Consider the following 16,706-nt stretch of genomic DNA (forward strand, 5'->3'; position numbering starts at 1 on the left):
CCAACATTTCATGGTGTCCTAAAGAACTATGCAATTAGCCAACAAATCATCCATTCTCCAATTAAATTGTTTTTTTCATGTTTAAATACGAATGGTCTTAAAAATGTTTCGGTGGATAAATGCAACAGATGATGCATCATACGGGCCAAGGAGGTCTTGGGTTTCATTCCTAGTATGCGTTGAATTAGCCAACCTCGGAGGCGCAGTGGAGAGAGGGGCACAATAGGCTTCAGTGTACCAAGGCGAAAGGGAAAAAAAAGCTGGTGAAGGATTGTGCTCTTGGTCAACATCCAGCAACCACTGATGAACCGTGCATGGTCAGAACTGTCCTCGGCTGTGAAAGCCCACAGAATTGAATATCTCACAAACTTTCATTGGCTAATTTTTCAAATGAAGGATGGGCACTTGGGTGAGGGCTGTTTGTGCCCATGAGACCAGCACCTCAGCATAAATCACCACCTGAAGGAGAGTAGAGCGTGCAGAAAACTGGAGGAGACAATTCTTTCTCCCTCCTCGTCTACTCCTTGCTGTGTTACAGTTCCACAGTTGTCAGTCACCATCTGTACCTCACCAAAGTACTCATTCTTCACGTGAGAGCCTTGACAAGTGTCAGTAGGCCATTCAACTGAAGGGTTTCACATCCTTGGTCGATCCTTTTCGCAGCTGATGTCTACACATGCATACTTCCAGCAGTGGTCACTGGATAATAATCAGGAACTCTGACCAATTTTCTCTTCACTAACACAGAGGCAGAGAAGCCAATGGTAGCACCGCTACCACTGCTCCAGTCAATTGACAAGGGACTTTCCTGGTCTGTATGACTTAGCTACTTAATGCATTATCCAGCTATTGGGGGAAATGGAAATTTAAAAAAACAAATTATGTAATTAAACAGAACACATTAGAATGTAGATGGATTGTAGATAATGCAAGTCACCATGTTCTAAAATATGTCCTATTTAATAAATGCCAAAGTAGTCACCCTGCCAGCTTTTAACTATTTTCCCAATCACACCTCCCCCCTCCAAATCTGAGCATCAAATTTATAAAGGGTACTACACTGCAGTTCGTAGTCACGTTATACTTCTCACACCCTGTACTGTGTGGACAACACCTACTTTAAAACCATTCCTACACAAACACTGAGAAAACACTTAAAAATTGGCCTTTCAACCCACAAACTTCCTGTACACAAGAGAGGAACGCTTAATGTTAACTGCAAAATATCTTGCAATCAAGAAATGATTAATAGCTCGACTGATAGGTCAGTGAGTAAATCTAATGATATGCAAGTTGTTGTTTTTGTGTCAGCATGGCTCGGTTGGTAACACTCTCGTCTCTCAGTCTAAAGTTTGTGGGTTCAAACTGCGCAGACACTCCTAAAAACTACTGAGGGATTACTGCACAGTTAGAGGTACCACCTTTTGGATAAAATTTTAAGCTGAACAAGTGGACGCAGAAGATTCCATGATTTTCCTGGTGTCCTTGCTAACATTCCTCCTTCAATCGACACCACCAAAACAGATTATCTGGTCAATTATCTCATTTGCTGTTTGCTTACAAAATAACAGTGACTACATTTCGAAGAAAGAAAGAATTTGCATTTATATAGGACCTTTCATGACCTCAGGATATCCCAAAAGGTTTCACAACAAATGAAGTACTTTTTGAAATGTAATCACTGTTGTAATGTAGGGAAACGGGGCAACCAATTTGCGCACAGCAACGTCCCACAAACAGCAATGAAATAAATGACCAAATGATCTGTTTTAGTAATGTTGGTTGAGGGATAAATATTGGCCAGGACACAGGGAGAACTCCCTTGCTCTTCTTCGAATTGGTGCCATGGGATTATTTACATTTACCTGAGACGGAAGACAGGATTTCAGTTTAACATTTCATCTGAAAGATAACAAAGTGCAGTGCTCCCTCAGTACTGCACTGGAGTCTCAGCCAAGATTATGTGCTCAAGTCTCTGGAGTGGGCTTGAACCCACAAACGTCTGACTTAGAGGCGAAAGTAATTCAATGACTATAAAGCGCTTTGGAACATCCTGAGGATGTGAAATGTGCAATATAAATGCAAGTTCTTTCTTACTGAGCTGCACAGAAGAGTCCCAGGGTCAATCCCTGCATTATGCCAGTTTGGTGATTTCAACTAGCGTCCTAGGTTCAATCCCTGGGCGTTCTGATCTCAGCCAGGCAGCTGGGCCTCTACAAATAGCCTCAGTGCCCCAGAACAGGGGGTTGGGAAGAAAGAAGAGGTCAGCCAGGGTTCCTGAGCTCTATCCAATAATTCCTCCTTGAAAGTGTATAAGTGGATGATAAATGGCTAAGCTATGATCTGACCTCCCACCACCACCCACACATCCCGACACCCCCACCACCCACCTTCCACTTCCGCCAACATTCACTGTCTAGGCTCATACATGAACAGCAGGACTTGAGTGACACCTGGATCCACAGAACCATAACCCAGCACCAGGTAGTACCTTCGAGAAGAAAAAAAATAAAATCCCTAGTCGAGAGATTTAGGTGCTTCCAAAAGACTGACTGATGCTGAAACAAACAAACAGAAGTGAAAAGGAGAATTATGAGATTAAGTACAGCAAATAAAAGCAAGATATGAGGGAAAAGTGGTTAAAAATAAAACAGAGATTGCAATAAAGGTAGAATAGCAGCTAGGTAGGAGAGTGTTACAGAGTATCAATGGTAATTACAACCAAGAGCAGCCATGACAGTTGGCATTCATGCACAACACAAGCAGATCAAAAGTAGTTCTTAAGACACCAGGATAATAGTAACTACAATCCAATCTATTAATGGATATACAGCGCACCCCGCGTTGGAGTAAAGGACCTTGGTTAAATAAACTCTCTACACAACAGCCCTCTTGTCTCTGAATGCATATAGCACACCAGAATCTTCACTAAGCCATAAACAAGTCCACAGCCAGCCAAAACAGCCAAATACATATTGCCAGTTGAGGCCAGGGATTTACACCTAAAACTCATCTGCTCTCCCCACGGATACTGACAGACATGCTGAGAGTTTCCAACGTTTTCTATTTCTGCTTCAGATTTCCAGAATCGACAGCCTCTTGTTTTTTTTTATTGATAACGAGGCGTTGCATTTAACTCCTTCCTACCCACTTGTGTACAATATACTTTATCATTTCTGATTTATCAGAAAATCTAAATCTGACAGGAAGTTACTGGTATTCAGAGCTGTTTCACTTCCTTGCAGAATGACATCAGTGAACAAATATTAAAACCTTCTGTAATAAAAGCAAACCCAAAAGATTGATCACTTGACTGGTATCAAGTGTTTTAATGGAGGCAAATCCCAGGTCATTGTAACCATTCTCTAAATTGAAAAAAACCTACATGCAATAAGTGACAGTTAACTGTACTATAGGCTCCACTAACAGCCCAGGTTAAAAACTAACCTTTTACACCCTGCCCAGGAAGTGGTAAAGAAGAAACACTGATGTAACGGTAAGCTGCGCATAAATATAATAGAATCACACCACATCATAAACAATCACTGCTAAACTGAAAACAATTGGTACATAGTATACCCTCTTCTTACAGGAGAAAAATATTTGATAAATTAGAACTCTTCCTGGGCTTTATGAACACATACAAAACCTTAAGGACATCTCCATGACCACAAAAAATAGAACCGTAATCTTTTCCTCCAAGGTTGGGGGGCAGGAGGGGAAAGAGATGCCAAAAAATGTCACAAAATTAGTACTAAAGCACATAATAATCTGGAACTTTCAGAAATCAATCATGGAGTCAACATGGTTAGGTAAAGAGGCAGCCATGAAACTGACTGACTGACAGACACACACAAACAAACTTGCGCACCACAGAAAGATGTCCCCCCCCCCCCCAGCAAAACAAGGTCAGAGCAACAGAGAGGCCTGTGAAGGGAGACATAGAGAGACAGAGACACACACACACACAGGGGTTGTGAGCCGAAAGCAAGGCCCATTGTTTGCCGCTGTGTAGCCGTAGTCTCTTAAGCCTCACTCCGGGCCTCCCAACACTGTTGACACGTCGGCTCACACTCACTGTCTCCCTCTCTCTCACACCCGCACGCACACACAAAACACACTCGCTCACAGTTACCATTTAGATCCCGTTTCTCTACCGTGGCACCACTGGGTCACGTGGCTCCATCCGAACCAGCATTCCAAGCTGCGTTCCAGCGCCGAACGGTCGGTCGCGCACGCGCGCGCTCCCGCGGGTGAGCGGCGGTTGGCCGCCGCGAGGCCAGAGTCCGCGCTCCCGCGGGTGAGCGGCGGTTGGCCGCCGCGAGGCCAGAGTCCGCGCTCCCGCGGGTGGGCGGCGGTTGGCCGCCGCGAGGCCAGAGTCCGCGCTCCCGCGGGTGGCCGCCGCGAGGCCAGAGTCCGCGCTCCCGCGGGTGAGCGGCGGTTGGTCGCCGCGAGACCGGAGTCCGCGCTCGCGTTTCGCGCGGGAGAGTGGAAAAGGGAGTGCGAGCTAGGCAGGAACAGACGCGTGACGGCTGAGCAGGTTCGTCTGTCGGGGCGGGAGGTAGAAAGAAAGATATATCTAATTTATATTTAATTATAGATAAATAATCGGGTTAGATCATGGCCGTCTGTCCCGCTCTCCTTCCTGTCAGGGGCTCCTGGTGACTAGGCCGCGGGTTTTTCCTCACACGAACAATCGGTTGCTGTTGCTTAAAATGCGTGCGGATCCATCGCCCTGTCAGTATAGTTCGTGTGTGTACGTATATAATATATATAAAAATATATATTTGAGTGTGTTTAATGCCTCCGTCCTCGGTGCTCCCTGCTGCAGGTTGGCGGCTCCGGATAGACGGTACGCTCGGGGTTGACATGATTTCTGAGTTGTCCGTCGCGCCGCCTGATTGGAAAGGAGAATATTTTTTAAAAAGCCGGGCGCAGTCATATGAAATAACTCCTCCGGTTTTAAATTTAACCGCGTTTGGTCCGAGTTGAAACACGGGAGGCAGCGGGTCCGAGGGAGCCATTTGGGTTTAGGGTCCTGGTCCGGCGTCTCAAAGACAGGCAGCAATATCTGCAAGGACCGATTGCAACTAGTCAGTCTCAGAAGCTAGGAAGGTGCACTGGTTTGCAGCCCTGCCTCAGTGGGAAGGCTGTTTTGGAATGCATTTCACTCCATAATGCAAAATAATTGTCACAGCATCACTCAAGGTTGAGATTGTAAATAAACTTTTTCAAAGATTTCTTTTTTTTTTAAAAAGAGCCAGACTTGACAGCAAGAACAAGGAAGTTGAGCAGCAAATTCAAACGAATGTTTATCAGTTTCACATCCCAGAAATTAGGGAAAAACTTGCATTTATATAGTTTTTCACAACCACTTAAGTACTTTCTAGTGTAATTACTTGTAATTTACAGAAATGCAGCAGCCAATTTGCGCACAGCAAGATCCTACAAACATCAATGAGATAAACAACCAGATAATCAGTTTTTAGTGCTTTTGGTGGAGGGATAAGTGTTAGGACATTCTCGCTCTTCAGATGGTGACATGGGGTCTTTTATGCCCACCTGATAGGGCAGACGGGGCCTCAGTTTACCATCTCATTCAAAAGACAGCATCTCCGACAGTGTCAGCCTAGATTTCGTGCTGAAGTCCAGGAGTAGGACTTGAACTCGACCTTCTGACTCGAAGGGAGAGTGCGACCACTGAGCCAAGTCTGACACCAAATTATAGGAATTTCTCAATGAAAAACAGATTTTATTTCTGAAAGGGATTGTGTGGTTTCTGTGCCTTTTGTGTTATAGGTAACCACAGTTACTGTATATAATTACATAAAATCAAATATATAAAACAGTTTCAGCTCTGGTAATATGTATTCCATTTTGAAATGTGTTTTGTGTAAAATCATCTTAAGTTTAAAAACTGCGATGGTTTGTTTTGCTAGTTTTTATGAATAGTTCAATGTACATGCTGTTTCTCAGTTTTTTTGGTACTCTAAAATTATTGTTTCCATATGGTTTATAACAAGTTATTGGTGAGGGAAAACTCTATGTTTTAGGGAATATTCCATCAAAAATTACTTAACTTGAAAGATAGGCAAAGTATCTGATTATAAGTTATATTCAGTAGATTAAGATTTTATAAGGCTAAACTTCGTACTTATTTTGATATCACTTCAACTGTCCTAGGTCCTTTTGTGTGTCTAGCAGGAACTTCCTGTAAATGGCACACTTACTTCCTGTACTGCTTTCCCTGTCACACTTGGCTGATAATACCCCAGTTGGGACGCAGTTCCAAATTCATTCTTAAACTTTTGTAACACTAATTCCACAGATCTGTGTAGATGAGGATTTAGTGCCACTTATTCAATTCTTCTAATTCTTCATGGTAACAACGTTTTTTTGTTTATTACTATGCAGGTTCTGCTGGCGTTGGGTCCTTTATTGCAACATACCCAAGTAAATGAGTTTTTTTTAGAAAAACAAATTTTGCTGAATTTTTGCAGTCTTCAATATGAGGGATTTCCTTCCCAGGAAATTAAATGCTTTTCCACACTTGGCAACAAGTATCAGCTCTGAACACTCCATATTCAGCATAGCATAGCCAGATAAAGAATAAAGCTTGTTCCACTGTGAAATTTCCATTTACCGCATATAGAATTTTACAGCATAGAAGGAAACCACTTGACCCATCGCACCTGTGCCAGTTCTCTGAGAGCTGTCCAATTAGTTCCATTTTTCTGGCCTTTCCCCATCCCTGTTTAAATATGTATCCACCTTCCTTTTAAAAGTTGTAATGGAGTCTGCTTCCATTGCTGTTTCTGGTAGGGCATTCATGTCTTAACAACTGCCTAAATTCTCCTGAGTTCTCCCTATGATCTTTTGATGATGGTCAAACTTTAGGCCCTCTAATTATCAACTCACCATTAGTGCAAGTAGTTTTTCTCAATTGACCTCAATCCTTCATAATGAACAAGGAATAGAAGGGTATCCTAATAGCATTAGATGAAGTTTCGATGTAACTCGATTTCTATCAGATTTCCTCTTAACCCTCTCTGCTTTAATGAAATGAGCCCCGATTTCTCTAGTCTCTTCTCATAACTAAAGCATCTCACCCTGGTATCATGCGAATTAACATCTTCTCCATCCTCTTCATAGTATTGACATCATCCTAAAATAGGGCACCAAAAACTGGACACAATATTCCAACTGTGGCCTAACCATCCTTGTGACTCCCTGAAGTGCGATTTACAACTTATGCTGAATTGTGGGTAGTTTGTGCTATAGATATGCACCTTCTAGGAATTGGGTTGAGGCTGCCTGCTCAAAGCTCATTTCATGTAGGTATCTTGCAATAAACAGAGAGGAAAAAAACTTTAAAAAACTAGTCAAACTGTTTCACTCTCCCAATAAATGGTTACAAAGCAACAACATCTTGTATTTATACAGCACCTTTAATGTAGAAACATCCCAAAGGACCTAGGCGGCTGAAGGTCGGCTGTCAATGATGGGATGAAATGAGAGGAGAAAATGCAAGAGGCCAAAGTCAGAGTAATGGAGAGTTTGGGTGGGAGATTGTAGGGCTCAAGTAAGTTTATAGATATAGGAAGGGATGATAAACATGATTTTAAAGCAGTGGAAAGAGACACCCAGAGTGAATCTCTGTCCACCCTCTTGGTTGAGAAAAGAGGGATATGGGCTAGAGCAGGAGGGAGTACAACCATGGTCAATATAGATCATGCAAGTGGAGTAAATCTACAAGGCAAGTTGGATGGATCAAATGATCATTCATCATTCTTGCCTCAAGTTCTTGTATACTGCTTAATCAGTGAACAATTGATTCAGGTGTAGCATTGATTATCACTATAAGGAAGCTGAAGTACACCGTGCTTAATATCTGTATGCATCTTCCTCTGACATTGGGTACTCCTTGTTGCCCAATTGCTCTGCTTCATCATTGGTGGCCCCCCTTTCAGCCACTGCACCCCTGCCCTTTCAAAACCCTCCCTAAATTTCTCCACCACTTCCCTCCCTGCTTTCAAATGCTTTTTCAAATCTTTTTTTGGACTGTGCTTTCATCTGCACCCTACTGATTTTCCATTTTTCCTCCTGCATGTAAAGCACTTGAGAGGCATTTTTCTGTACATAGAATGTTCATAGAAATTTAAGTTGTAATTATGTGAGAAGCAAACATAAGGTACAGAGGGATATTTGGTTCAGGGTTCTGAAAAAGCTAAAAGGTTGCAAATCTCCATCAGCAATATTTTTCAGAGCTGATGACTCTGTTCACATCCCAGATGATTGGTAAGTAGTAAATGTGACTCATTTTTTAAGAAGGGGCTAAGGATAGTGTCAATTTCCATACCTTAATTGTGGAAAAATTGGGCCACCAAGACATGACAGTGCAGTGGGGGGTGACTGGGGATAGGGCAGTAGTAGAATACTGAACTGCTATGCAGCAGTGTTCAGAAATGAAATAAATGCCAAAAATGAAGATACAATTTTAACTGTGAGTGTAAATGAGAGACCATTAAATTTACAAAGAAGGGTATGTTGAGGAAGTTGCCGACCCTCTAGAATGATAAGACCCCAGGCTCTGACAACTTTCATTCCAGGTTCCTGGGGGAGTTCTTTCAGGAAACTGTGAATCCCCTCTGATGTTTTTCAGAGCTCATTGGATTCAGGTTACATCCTGGACAATTGGAAAGTAGCAAATATGACTGCTATTATTAAGAAAGGAGCTAAGAGTGGATCCTCAAATTGTAAACCTCACTTCAATTGTGGGGAAATTGGGCCACTAAAAATGTTGTGTAGAGGTACTGACTGAAGACAGTGACATTGCTAAACCACTGTTTTGCAACAGTGTTCACAAATCAGTACTTTGGATAGAAGTACCAAAGATGAAGATACAATTTAAACATGAGTATAGATTAGAAACCTTAATATCACAAGGGCGGATATGTTGGGAAATTTGCAGAAGCTCAGGGTTGATAAGGCCCCAGACTCTGACAACATTCATTCCAGGATTCTCAAGGAGCTGGTTCAGGAGATTGTGAATTCTTTCTGATTGTTATGAATTCAGGTCTGCTGTATAATACCTCCTTGTGTTCAGTGGCACAGTTGCTCCGGTAAGATGGTCTGAACATCTTTTAAAGGAGTTGACTCACACTGCCCTATATTTACTTATATAAGACCCAGAGATGTAACAAGGAAATCCCTTGTAACTTGAACCAGTCAAATGTTTTGTACAACCTATATCACATTTTAGTTTTAGTTTTCTTTCCAAAAAGTAATACTTTCAAGCGGGCTTGATTGGCTCGAATGTTTAAGTAATGGGAGTATATAGACAAACTAAATATAAGCTGTGAGTGATTTACACTCAGAGCTTTAAGTGTGTGACTGGGGGGTTGGGGGTTGCATTCTCCTCTCTTCCATTTTCTCCTTCAAAACAAATTGCAAACTTGGTTTATTCAGGCCCTCCTACATCAAATGTTTTCAACTGAGTGCATTGATGAATTCACTACTTTGTTTCATTTGTGGTTCATCAGTCTCAGCCTGTTAGAGTTCGCATCTTATTGCTGTCATTAGAGTTATAGAAGTTTTCACACAGTTTCTCGCCACATGACAGGTCATGATGCATTATAATGCTAGTCTGGGGGTATAATGGAAGAGAAGATTTTACTGAGAAAAAGTACAATCTTCTAAACAAAGTGTCTACACTCAGTGTTTATGTATCACAAGAAAGGAGGAGAGGGTGCAGTGAAGGGCAACTAACTTGATAGCTGGGATTAAGCACATAAGGCATGAGGAGAAGTTGCAGAAGTTTACAGTGGCGAGGAGAAGGCTCAGGGGTGATCTTATTGAAGTATTCAAGATTTTAAAAAGATAATTGTCACTGTGTTTAACATAGTCATAGATTCTACAAGCAGGCATAGGCTTAATCAGAAGAGGCAGGGTGAAAAGATGGTTTAGGTTTAACCTTTTTTCAGGGTGATGAATATATGTCATGAACTGCAAAGGAAGCAGTGGGAGCTGATTGTCTCAGCAAATTCATGAGCATAGGAGAAGTACCAAGAGAAAGATTTGATAGAGAGATATTAGAGGTAAGGAGATAATGATATATCTTAGATACTGGGACTGGCCAGATAGAGAGCATTGGTCTTTTTCAGTCCTGTACATTCCTGTGTTCTGTATGACCTGTGCTTCCACCTCAGTGTAACATTTACTTTCTGTTAACTTTTCCCAACATGCCAGTCATATGTTTTTCTGCCAAGCTGCTTCTAGCCTTATTTCTTATACTGGTGTTTGGCTGGTTAACTCTTCCAACACACACACTAATGGGGTCTTGGGGTTCTTTGTGTCATGTCTCCTAAATCCCAATATTCCCTCTTGTCCAGTGCTACATAGGTAATAATAAAAGTCATTGATTTACACACATCACGGAAAAATGGACAGAATTGAAAATAGTATTTCCAAAATACTGGGAAAAATTTGGTGTAATAAAAATGCAATATGACTTATTCCTCATAATACATAGAAAGAAGAAAGAATTTGCATTTAAAAAGTGTCTTTCATAATGTACCAAAGCACTTCACAGCCAATAAAGCACTTTTGAGGTGTAACTACTGTTGGAAGGAAATGCGGCGGCAAATTTGCACACAGCAAAATCTCAAACAGCAATGAGATAAATGACTAGATAATCTGGTCTTCTTGGAATAGTGTAAAAGATGACACCTCTAACTATGCAGACACCCACATATGTGTTAAATGGCATAATACCCTATTACAAAAAAAGCATATTCTCCAGTTCACTATAAACAAAGCTAAGGGAATTCTGCTCGTAATCTGTAATTTTTTTTAAATTGCGTATTGAGCACGCTATCGTACACTGTATGTAACACAAACAGCAAGTACTCTGGTCAGTCTTTAAAAAAATTCTAAAATTTGTTTCAGAAATGATAATTTTACTCAGATAAATGACCCAAAGATTTGGTTTATGTTGTTTTCAGGATTTTATCTAAAATCAGTTACTGCACACTTCCAGGTTTTTCCATTTGATTTTAAGGGGTGGAGCTCTGAAGCAGCAAGAGCTGGCACTGTGAAGGTTCATTTGACTCAGAAGAGAGGGATTCTTAATTATGATTGGAGCCGGAATGAAGAGGGGTTTGACACGATGATATGGACAGAAACCAATTGGGAGGAACCAGGGCATTTACAGAATAAAATGCCCAACCAATTAATTCGCATTTATCTTTCAGCTAGGTTTAAAAACATTTCAAAAAACAAACTGAATTATTATTTACAGTCCGGTGGGAATGAAGTAGTGACTGGTGGGTGGGGGTGGGAATGGTCCCTGGCAGTCAGGTAATTGTGTCGTAGTGTAGGGGTGGGGGTGGGGAGCATAGGGCAGGGGATGCCCAAGGTTTTCTTGTGGGACCTGGAGTAGCACTCCTGTTCCTATTGGCCCAAAGGTAAACAATAATAATTTAAATATACTTACCTATGAAAATTAGTTTCTGAATCCAAGTCATTGATGTAAATTAGGAACAACGGTGGTCCCAATACTGAGCCCAGGAGCACCCCCTCCCCCCCAAACCCTGACATTGCTCCTCTAACCAGTACCTGTTGTTTTCTAACCTTCACACCCAAGTTTTGCCCTCAAATTCCACAGCTTTGAGCTTAGGAACATTCAGCTCCTTGAGCCAGCTCCGCCATTCATTTAGATCATAGCTGATCTGTATCTCAATTCCATTTACCCGCCTTGATTCCATATCCCTTAAAACCCTTACCTAATAAAAATCTATCAATCTCAATTTTGAAATTTTCAATTATCTAGCCTCTTGCTTTTTGGGAGAGTTAGTAACTTCTCATGTGGAACTTTATCAAATAGCTTTTGGATATTTAAGTACACAATGTCATACGGTTTACCACAGTCAACTTGGTTGTCACTTCCTCGAAATAAAGGAGGTTGATCAGGCAGGATTTTCTCCATCTGAAGCCATGTTGACTGCTTTTGAATAGAGTGTTGTACAGATAATCAAGTTTACTCCTGATAATCGATTCCATTATTTTACATGGAATTGAAGACTAATGGACCTTTAGTTGTTTGTCTGTTTTGCCACCCTTTTTAAAAATGGGCTTATTTCCAATCCACTGGTACCTCCCCAATGGCAATTGACTCCCTCATAATGAATATCAGTGCCTCACAAATCTCCTTGCTAATCTCAACACTGCATAAATACCATCTAATACCAGGGATTTATTTGTTTTAAATCCTTACAACTTGTATAGGACTTCTACCTCATTTATATAGGTCCTCAATTTTACCTTGGTACTCTTGTTTTGGGAAGGTATGTTGCTCATGACTTCCCTAGTAAATACATGGAAAAAGTAATCGTTCAGAATATTTTTGCAGTTTTGTGCTCATCCTCAGCTTCAAGCCCATTTGCATCTTCTAATGTTCTCACCTCTCCTTTTACCCTACAGAATTTGTAGAGATCATTTTCCTCTTGATTTCACTTTTAATGTGTTTATTAATCCATTTGGGGACATGCTTGTTTAGTCTGAACATGCTGGCCTTAGTTATGTACTTGACTTGCAGGCCCAAAAATGAGGTAAATGATGTAAGGAACTTTACACAAGGGGTATAGTCGCTGAGGCTTTTTCATGTTTATTAATGCAGTATTGTGCTTATTTATTATTTCTTCCACTCTATCTCCTCAAGGTCAAGCGTGGCCTCTTCAACTTTTCTGAAATAATGTTCCTGAAAAGAAAACCAATTTAGGTTACAATATTCAAGAAACATTTACAGCACATTACATGTTTGATAAATGACAGTTTAAACAAGTAGAATCTTTATATTTTGTAATACATTATAAATGGCTACAGCAGCTGCCTATGTTGTAACAACATAATCTCTGATGAGCAATATCATGGGTGATCTGCTATAGTATAATAAAAATGGCATGATAGCATGCATTTCCTGTCGATCACATCACACTTCCTGCATCACCCATCATGCGTGGCTTAAGTTTCATTTTCTTAAAATAGCAACTAATCAGAGTGCTATAGGTAGGACACAAACAAATCAAAAGTAAGAAAGTGGCTGGAAATCTACCCAATGAGGAACAGCTAAATACATATGAAAGCAAGGATAAACAGTGAGGAAAATCTACCAATTCATGTGATCATGTCACTCAAAATATTTTTTGAAAATCTATTCCACTGCTATCCAAACACTCACTAGCTGAGAAACTTGGAAATAAGGTTTATAACATCAAAAGAAATTACAAAATTTACAAGAAGATTATTAATCTAGCTTATACAATAGCATTTTATGCATTAAAAATGTAAGTGAGAATATTTTGCATCTAAGACTTGTGCCTCTGGTAGCCTAGGATTTGAGGTTGGATTGTTCCCACAGCTTTTATTCTACCAGCTGAAGAGACTTAACTGCAACTTCCAGAAAGCACCAGTGCCTACAATTCCCAGCATACTTCAGTCTGTGCACAGGCACTATTGAGAAATCTCCCAGCACGCTCTGTATAATTTCCAACAGCTAAGGCTGTGAAGTTCAACTTGATGCGTAGGGCTACAGCAGTAATTATGAATGGGATTTTCAAATTACTATAAAATAAGCCAAAGCATGAACATTGAAATCTTTTTAAAGCTACAATTTGACAATAAAACTATGTTCAATAGCTTATTTTTTACTGCAGACAAGACTACAAAAAAGGGAGGGCAGACATTTAGAGAGGGATTGTGGGCAATTTTAGCCTAACCTGCCCATTGGAACACTGACAGGATCAGATGCAATGCTAGTTTTACACTCTGCCTGATTTTGCTCTCTATTGAAGTCACTGGAGAATAATATTGGGCGAGGTGTAAAACTGGCGTTCTACCCGTTCCCGCGGGTTTCCTGCCCGAAGAGTTAGGTTAAAGTTACCCCCAATGTGTGAACAAAGGGGAGAGAAAGAGGAAGGGATAACTAATGAAAGGAAGAGAGAAGACCTAATAAATGAGAGAAAGGTACATAAGAGAGAAAGTTTGGAACTGTGTGTATAGTGGGCTCCCACTAGCACTGCGCACTTCCCCTAGTACTACTTAACCTCGTCTTCTACCGTCAAATCCTGGGACCCCCACCCCACGGTGCAAAACGCCAGGATCCTTACTGCAGTGCTGCCAAATCCTAGGACCCCCACCCCAATGTTGCCAAGTCCCAGGATGACTACTTTAGTGCTACCAAACTCAAGATCTGCCTCCCCATGCTGCTAAATTCCAGAATTTCCAATCTAGTTCTGTCAAACTAGGCTTCCTCCCATTGCAACCTCCTTAAGTTTGGCTAGTATCTCCTTTCTATTGTTGTAATACTGTTGTAATATCCTTCTTAACTTCTATTATTGTAATTTCCTCTTTGTTAGCCTCGTCAATGAAAACTAAGGTAAAGTATCTGTTCAGTATCCCTGCCATTTCAGTATTATCTCCTGTGAGGTCTGATGTTCTGAAATTCTGCTGCTTTTCGTACACGTGAGAAAGATCTGTGGAACCATAGGATATTCCAGCAGTTAAGGTAATTAACGGAAATGTTTTTCTATTTGTTATCCTAGCCACATTGCCAAACGCTCACCTAGAAATCAAGGCTAGTGAAGATACTCAGAAGGTCAGAGCTAGTCAAGACTCAAAGAGGAGAGTAATCAAAAATACAGAGGCTGAAAAATCTAGGGTAAGGATAGAAAAGACTCAAAATACATAATGCCTGTTAACTGGACTTCTGCCTGGATATAGCAACGTTCCCTGTAGCTTATTTTTCTAAATATCAGTATTAATGTTTTTATCATTTAGAAAGTGCTGGATGTGGAGTGGCTTTGTACTTCACTACAGAAGACAATTGGAGCAAGTTTTAAAAAAAAAAACTAATTGTAACTTAGGAATTGCTAACTTAGCACAATAAATATAAATCTGGTTGAAGCATCTACAAAAGAATTGGACACATTCCTGATTCAATGGTTGGCATCAACAGAGGAGGAAGATGGAAAGCTCCTCCAATGAATCAATGAGGAAATGCACAGTGTGGTTCTGAGCCGTACTGACCTGGAGGGTTGGAGGTTTGTGTTGGATTGGCTAACTTTAGCTGGGATAGCGGCGAACACTACAATTGCCTTCAATGTCCCCATGCTAATAAGGGGAGAAATATAGCTAGGGTATCATCTCCTGATTGTTATCCAGAGGCTCTTTGTGGAAAGTGCATGTATGTGTGGGTCCGTACAGGCTGTGCTGCCTCCCGCTGTTAAATAGCCTGCCTGCCTGCCTAGGTTCACAATTGAAGAATAGCTGCTTGGGACAAGTATTGGGGAACTGCCATTATTTTAGAATGAAGCACCATGCTCAGGAAAGGAGGGGAGGGATGAAGGTAAGTTGAAAGTATAATAAAATGGCCTGGGTGGGTGTTGATCGTGGTGCAGGTGGTGAGCTGCGTCAGCCACGTTGTACCTTTCTTATCAGTATCTTATGTTCTGATAATAAGATGGAATGGTTAAAGATATGAGACAGGACACACAACAATGTGCCCTGTTGAGGCCAAAGATCTACTTGCTGACCATATTATTCAGGATAACCACAAAGGAAATCAGCACTAGGGTTACATTTGAGCCCCATGAAAGCTAATCTGTATTAATCTGAGCTGAGAAAGTACAGGCAGTTGGGAATAGATACACGCTTTCTTTGTTTCTCAAGTGAGAGTGAGAATTGACCTTTGAGCAGCTGAGAGGGTTTGTAAATTTTGAGAGTTTAATTTGCAAACTTTACATATATTTGAGTAGGAATGGGCAAATGTCTACTGTACTTGAAAAATTGAGAACAGACAAGTCAATTTGAAAGGTGAGATGACAAATCAGGGGCATAATTTTTATTGGAGCCGGGTACACCATGTGTTCGCAGATATTCGAGTGGGGAACCTGGAAGTGAATTGAGTGCGTTGCAATCTGTGATCGCAACTCAATTGAAGGTGAGTATTTGAGCTTCCGGATTTCCCACGTGCCAGGCAGTCAGATTGACAGGCTGACTGCCTGTCGGCAGTGAATTGAGCTGCAAATCAGAGAGGGGAGCAGGAGGGAGAGATAGATCATCGGGTTTGGAAAAAATCGAAGAAGGTGGGAGCACGTGGACAATATCGGCGGTTGGGGGGGGGGGGGCTGGTCAGCGAGCAACGGGCGTTGGGGAGAGGGGGGGGGGGTCAGCCAGCATCGGACATCGGGGGGGGGGGGGTCAGCCAGGATCGGGGGGGTGTGGAGGTGGGGGTTAACCAGCAATGGAGATCGGGGTGGCGGGGCCAACAGCAATGGAGATCGGGGGAGGGCAACCAGCAACAGAAATCGGGGTGGCGGGGCCAACCAACAATGGAGATCGGGCGAGGGCAACCAACAGAGATCCGGTGGTGGGGAGGAATCAACCAGCAACAGAGAAGGGGGGGGGAGGGAATCAACCAGCTACGGAGATCAGTGGAGGGGGTGGGGGTGTCAGCCAGCATCGGAGATTGGGGGTGGTCCACCATCGGGGTGGTGGGGTGGGTTGTCGACCGATCGCAGGGTTCTTGTCGGCCAGGTGAGCTTGTTGGGCCTGGATAAAGCACTCCTGCTCCTCTGGGCCCTCACCTCATGGATCTGGCCCTTCCCACTTGCTTTCACCTGACGTGAATCGGAAGTGATGGGAAATCC

The 16,706-nt window shown here is 41.9% G+C and overlaps 2 protein-coding genes across 17 annotated transcripts in view; one reads left to right on the forward strand and one right to left on the reverse strand.

Moving 5' to 3' along the window:
* znf592 (zinc finger protein 592) overlaps positions 1-4,267 on the reverse strand; it is a 133,907-nt gene extending 129,640 nt beyond the window's left edge. For 2 of the 4 annotated variants that reach the window (XM_067973388.1, XM_067973387.1), the window contains exon 1: positions 4,136-4,264. The gene's annotated coding sequence lies outside the window, so the exon portion shown is untranslated. Of the gene's footprint in view, positions 1-4,135 lie in introns of all 4 variants that reach the window. The other 2 variants (XM_067973389.1, XM_067973390.1) reach the window with 2 other exon arrangements.
* Positions 4,247-16,706, forward strand: part of LOC137304714 (uncharacterized) — a 217,036-nt gene continuing 204,576 nt past the window's right edge. For 8 of the 13 annotated variants that reach the window (XR_010958616.1, XR_010958614.1, XR_010958615.1 and 5 more), the window contains exons 1-2: positions 4,247-4,540; positions 14,601-14,716. The gene's annotated coding sequence lies outside the window, so the exon portion shown is untranslated. The remainder of the gene's footprint in view (positions 4,541-14,600; positions 14,717-16,706) is intronic. The other 5 variants (XR_010958622.1, XR_010958623.1, XR_010958625.1 and 2 more) reach the window with 2 other exon arrangements.

The sequence above is a fragment of the Heptranchias perlo genome, chromosome 38, assembly GCF_035084215.1.
Source record: "Heptranchias perlo isolate sHepPer1 chromosome 38, sHepPer1.hap1, whole genome shotgun sequence".
Classification (NCBI taxonomy): domain Eukaryota; kingdom Metazoa; phylum Chordata; class Chondrichthyes; order Hexanchiformes; family Hexanchidae; genus Heptranchias; species Heptranchias perlo.